Source organism: Pongo pygmaeus, chromosome 22, assembly GCF_028885625.2.
Source record: "Pongo pygmaeus isolate AG05252 chromosome 22, NHGRI_mPonPyg2-v2.0_pri, whole genome shotgun sequence".
NCBI classification, from domain to species: domain Eukaryota; kingdom Metazoa; phylum Chordata; class Mammalia; order Primates; family Hominidae; genus Pongo; species Pongo pygmaeus.
Genome location: NC_072395.2, coordinates 38,258,799 through 38,265,533, shown reverse-complemented (window position 1 = coordinate 38,265,533; position 6,735 = coordinate 38,258,799).

Below are 6,735 nucleotides of genomic sequence, written 5' to 3'. Positions count from 1 at the left end.
CCCGAGTAGCTGGGACTACAGGTGTGCACCACCACGCCAGGCTAATTTTTGTATTTTTAAGTAGAGGCAGGGTTTCTCCATGTTGGCCAGACTGGTCTTGAACTCCTGGCCTCAAGTAACCCACCCGCCTCGGCCTTTCTAAGTGCTAGGATTACAGGCATAAGCCACCATGCCTGGCCCTGTCTACTTAATGTTTATTTCCCACTTACAAGTGAGAACATGTAGTAGTTGATTTTCTATTTCTGCATTAATTTGCTTAAGATAATGGCCTCCAGCTGCATCCATGTTGTGCAAAGGATATGATTTTGGTTTTTTAAACAGCTGCATAGTATTCCGTGGTGTGTATATATCATATTTTCTTTATCCAATCCACCATTGATGGACATCTAGGTAGATTTCATGTCTTTGTTATTGTGAATAGTGCTGTAGTGAACATACAAGTGCATGTGCCTTTTTGGTAGAACAATTTATTTCCCTTTGGGTATATACTCAGAATGGGATTGCTGGGTTGAATGGTAGTTCTATTTTTAGTTCTTTAAGAGATATCCAAACTGCTTTCTACAGTGGCTGAACTAATTTACATCCCCATAAACAGTGTATAGTCATTCCCTTGTTTTCTGCAGCCTCACCAACATCTATTATTTTGGGGCTTTATAATAATAGCCATTCTGACTGGTGTGATATGGTATCTCATTGTGGCTTTGAGTTGTATTCTCTGATGATTAGTGGTGATGAACATTTTTTCATATGTTTGTTGTCTGCTTGTATGACTTCTTTTGAGAAGTGTCTGTTCATGTCCTTTACCCACTTTTTAATGGGGTTGTTTTTGCTCGTTGACTTAAGTTCCGTATAGATTATGGATATTAGACCTTTGTCAGAAGCATAGTTTGCAGATATTTTCTCCCATTCTATTATCTGTTTACTCTGTTGATAGTTTCTTTTGCTGTGCAGAAGCTCTTTAATTTAGTTATGTCCCACTTGTCAATTTTTGCTTTTGTTGCAACTGCTTTTGAGGACTTCACCACAAATTCTTTGCCAATTTGATATCTAGGTTTACTTCTAAAATTTTTACAGTTTGAGACAGCAGTGTCTATTCTTGTGTTCTTTTTCTGCCTGAAGACCAACATGTATAAATCAGGCACCTGGAACCAAGCTGAGAACTCAGTGATACTCTCATATTGCTCATTGAATTAGTCCTAGGACTGTCACAAAATACTATGACTTAAATAACAGAAACTTATTGCTCACAGTTCTGGAGGCAGGAAGCCTAAGATCAAGGTGCTAACTGATTCAGTTCTAGGTGAGCACTTTCTTCCTGCAGACAACCACCTTCTTGCTATGTTCTCATATGACCTTTCCTTGGTGGGTGCATGTGGAGAGATATACCCACCTCTCTCTCTATCTTTATAATGCCACTACTCCTGTTTAGATTAGGGCCCTAGCCTTATAACCTCATTAATTACCTCCTAAAAGCCCTATCTCCAAATTTTAGTGGTGATTAGGGCTTTATTGGTGATTGCTTAAGATAATGGCCTCCAGCTGCATTCATGTTGTGCAACGGATATGATTTTTTTCTTTTTATAGCTGCATAATATTCCATGGTGTATATATATCATATTTTCTTTATCCAATCCACCATTGATGGTAGGAACACCAACGTTGTGGGGGAACACAATTTAGATCATAGCATATTGCCCATGGCCCCCCAAATTTACTTCCTTCTCACATGCAAAAAAAGATATATTTTAACTCAATAGTCCACAAAAGTCCAACATAAAGTCCAGAGTCTCATCTAAATGTCCTACAAATCAGATATGGATAAGACTCCAGCTGTGATTCATCACGAGGCAAAATTCCTTTCCAGATGTGAACCTGGGCAAGTCAGATAAGTTATGTGCTTCCAGAATTCAATGGTAAGACAGGAATAGGGTAAACATTTCCATTTCAAAAAAGAGAAATGGAAAAGAAGGAAGAGGTGATAGGTCCCAAGCAAGTCCAAAACTAGTGAGTCAAATTCCATTAGGTCTAAAGGCTCAAGAACAATCCTCTTTGGTTTGATGCTCTGTCCTTCAGACCCAGTGGGATGGCAGCATCACCCCAATGGCTCTAGTTGGAGGTCTCACCTCCAAGACTTCAGGTGGAGACCATCTGACCTTTAGAAACCAAGGTGGTGGCCCTGATGACCTCTGGATTCCCTGCAGGGTCATTTTTCCCTCTTCTTTAAGAATAGCATATGTGTGCAGCCAAATAGCTCTATTGTCTTGTCAAATCCGAGAAGTTCAATAGCTTTCCTTCAGTTTGTTCCATCTCTGTTCCCTTCAGTTAAAAATGAAAATGTTTTTACTCATATAATCTCATTAGCTCTTTATGAGGTGATAATCCAGCTACACTTTGATGTTCTCTTCAGAGCATGCTTTCTCATTTTTTGCAATATGGGTAGGCTGAGAATTTTCCTAATATTCAAGTCCTGGTTCTTTTTTTCTCAACAATCCCTTCTTCAATTAATCTCTCTCCTTTCACATATTCCTAAAACCAGCCAGGAGGAACAAAGCCACTTCTTCAACACTCTGCTTAGAAATATTCTCTATTAACTATTCAGTTTCATTGCTTTCAAGTTCTGTCTTCCACAAAACACTAGAACATGAGCACAATTCAGCCAAGTTCCTTGCCACTATGTAACAAGGGTAACTTTTTCTTCAGTTTCCAATAAAATGTTCCCCATTTTCATTTGAGACCTCACCAGAATATCTATTAACATCTATATTTCTGCCAACATTCTCTTTATGTGTATTTACCTTTTCATTGAGAAGATCGAAGCTTTCTTTCCAACTCTCTATTTCCATATGAAACCTCACCAGAAATTACTTTTAATGTCTGTGTTTCTAGCATGGACCTTAACACTCTTCTAGCCCCTACATATTACTAAATTCCAAAGCTGCTTCAACATTTTTAGGTATTTGTTATAGCAGCATTCCATTTCTTGGCATCAAAACCTGTATTATCCTGTTAGGGTTTCCATAACAAAATATGATAGAGTGACTGGTTAAAAGACAGAAATTTACTCCTCATAGTTCTGGAGTCTGGGAAGTCTAAGACCAAAGTGCCAGCTGGTTAGATGCCTAGGAAATGCTTTCTTCCTGGCTTGCAGATGGCCACCTTCTCATTACGGGCTCATGTGCAATTTCCTTAGTGTGTGCATGTAGAGAGAGAGATCTCTCTCTTCCTCCTCCTACGAGGGCACCAGTCCTATTGGATTAGAACACTGTCCCTCTGACCTCATTTTAACCTTAATTCTAAAAGCCCTATCTCCAAATATAATCATATTGGGGGTCAGGGCTTCAACATATGAATTATGTGAGGGGAGGCACAATTCAGTCCACAACACTCTCTGACTACAAAAATGGTTTTTGGCTTTCCTTTTGTATTCTTCTTTTTCGTTTTTTTCAGGTTTTAAAAAGTATTTATAGGGGAAACATACAGGGGTGAGGACCATCTTTGGAGACCTCAGAATGGTATCCTCTATACCTCTGGGCAATTGCAACCCTCATGGGTCCTTGCTCAGAAGCATCTCACTAGTCTCTGTAGGGGCCTCATCTATGATTTCTACAGGTGTGTATGCTTTTTGTAATAAATAAAATAATTTCAGTTTTCTTTTTACCAAGCTTTATTTTAAAATTATTCAGCTATCCCAATGGCCTTTTAAATCCTTTTTTGCATCTCCAGGTCTGTTTTAAGAACAGCATTCTAATGTTCATTCTGTTGAATATAATTTTAAACTTATCCCAGTGCTAGGTTTAGGGTGTGGGACAAAGTGAATCCAAGGGAGTAGCATGAATAGGGGCAGTAAACTGTGGAAATGAGCTAGCCTTGAGCTTCAAGATTATCATTCGTGTAAACAAATGCATTATGAAACTAATACAAACATACCCAAGAGTCACTTGACATTATTCTATTTTACAGAAAACGTATGCATCTAAATAAGTTCCAGGCTCAGTTATCTCTGAAATAACAAAATGCTTTCAGGTAGATAAACACAAAAGGAATATCTCAGTTTCTCACGTTTTCTTCAAGCCTCAAAGGAATGTGTAGTTAAAATTCTTTTTTTTTTTTTTGGAGAAGTGACCAATATCTTTGATATCATCAGAGAAAAAAACTTTAGTCATGCTGATTTCTATCCTGTATTTTGAACACAGCTGTTTGTTGGAGTTCTATGTATTTATTCTTCTAAAAAAATCTTCCCTGACTTATCCAGCTTTCATAGTCTAAACTTTTTGTCCAAACTCTTATGGCACTGATGGTCAGATTTCTCTATTATTATTTTAGAGACAGGGTCTCTCTCTGTCACTCAGGATGAGTGCAGTGGCACAATCATAGCTCACTGAAACATCACATTCCTAGCCTTAAGTGATCCTCCCACCTCAGCCTCGCATGTAGCTAGGACTACAAGCATGTGCCACCGTGCCCAACCAATTTTTTTTTTAAATTTTTATTCTTTGTAGAGACAGGGTTTTGTTATGCTGCCCAGGCTGGTCTTGAGCTCCTGGCCTCAAGTGAGCCTCCTACCTCAGCCACCTAAAGTGCTGGAATTACAGGCATAAGTCACTGCATCTGGCCCAGATTTCTCTATTATTAACTGTTGCATTTCATACTATATCATTTGATTTTCTTATTGAGCTGCATTATCAGTGTTTGTTTTTATCTTGCTAACATAAATGTAACATGTTCAAGAGCCGGATTCATGTTTTATTTACTAAATTACTATTCCTCATAATACTTAGCATAGTATTTAGTGTTAGGTGCAAGGTAGTTAATCAATAAATTCTGAATTAAATTAACTTTGCTAGGAAACAGGAGGCCAACAGAAGAATAGCAAGTGTATATATTCAAAGATGACCTAAACAGGGGTGCAATTTTGACTCAACAAATTAAGGGTCTATGAATGTTAATAAATACAGTGTTTGGTGTATTTGGTATATCTTTATATAGTTTGGATGTATGTCCCTACCCAAATCTCATATTGAAATATAATCCCCTTGGAGGTAGGGCCTGGTGGGAGGTGATTGGATCATGGGGTGGAGTTCTCATGAATGGTTTAGCACCATCCCCCTTGGTTCTGTCCTCATGACAGTGAGTACATTCTTATGAAATCTGGTCATTTAAAAGTATGTAGCACCTCCCGCCTCACTCGCTTGCTTCTCCTTTCACCTGTGATGTGCCTGCTCTGCCTTCCCCTTCCATTATGATTGGAAGTTCCTGAGGCCTCCCCAGAAGCAGATGCACCATGCTTTCTGGACAGCCTGCAGAACCATGAGCCAATTAAACCTCTTTTCTTTGTAAATTACCCAGTCTCAGGTATTTCTTTAATAGCAGTGTGAGAATGGACTAATATAATGTTGATTAATAAAATTATATTGACTCATGAATGCCCCTACTTGAAGAATAACAGAAATTGATTTTCAGGGTGGCAGTTGGTAGAACTCTTGATTTATATGGTCAAATTTATTTCTCCTTGATCTTGATCATCTCAGTAATTGCTGCCACCTTCTACTTTATCGTTCGGGCACCTGTTATTTCTTACTTTCTGTCACTTTACATATCCAGTTCATTAAGAATTGCATAGACTCTACCTCTAAACCATAGCCTGATTCCACCTACATCTGTCCATCTCTACTGCTACTACCCTAGTCCAAACCACCATCCTCTTTTGCTTAAACAATTGTCATGCTTCCTTCCCTTTTCCTCCCATAATGCATACATAGCCAGGGTGGTCTTTTAAAAACCTAACTCTGATGCCACATTCTTACCTGAAATTCTGCCATAGCTTACCATAGCACTGAGGATAAATGTAAACTCCAACCTGGTCTGCAGTTTTACAGCATCTGGGTCCCACTTTACCCTTCAGACTTCGTTTGTGCATTTTTCATTTTCACTATATTTCAACCCCAGTAGCTTTAGTTGTATTCCTGGAAATTAATGAGCCTGGCTCTGTCTTAAGAATTTACATGGTAATAACCACTGTGTTCCTTCTGATTTTATATTCTGTTGGCAGTAAGAGGGCAGTTTCTGAGAAAATCAGCAAACAAAACTGTGGGAGGAATACTTTTGCTAACTCTAATTTTCTAGGGTAGTAAACTTCCCTGTTGCCAGTAAAATGGAACTGCCCGTAGTGGTTAAACCGGGTGAGAAACGAACCATACGTGACTTAAAAGTAACATAAGCTCTTTAATGTCTCTTTACAAATAATTTCACCTCTTGTTGAGGACCTGATGATCCAAAGGAGACCAAGGATAAGTAATGAGAGAGATCTTAGGAATATAGCTTGATATAAATCAGAATCTTGTTCTACCACAGATACCTTCTTCCTCAAAGCAGAGCAAGCAAATATCCACGGTGCCGGATCGTCAGGCCCCAGGGCTCAGGTCACCGCTGTTGCCAGTATGGGTCCTCCACTCTAGGAATTAGCGTATATTACACAGCAGGAATATAACTGGAACCCCAAAGAGCCCTTTGATGTTCGGAGATGTAAATTATCTTTCTGTTGGGATAACCTCATTTACATGAAGTGATCATTTCCTCAAAGTTTGGTGCTCAAGTGTTCATTTTTCTGAGTGCCATCTCTTGGGTAGTGACAAGATAATAGATGTATTACTAGCTTTCTCTCAATGCCAGTGTAAGGGATTTGGGTACAAACCCCAGATGTTTCTTCTCATCTTCTAATTTAAATGCAGGTTCCCA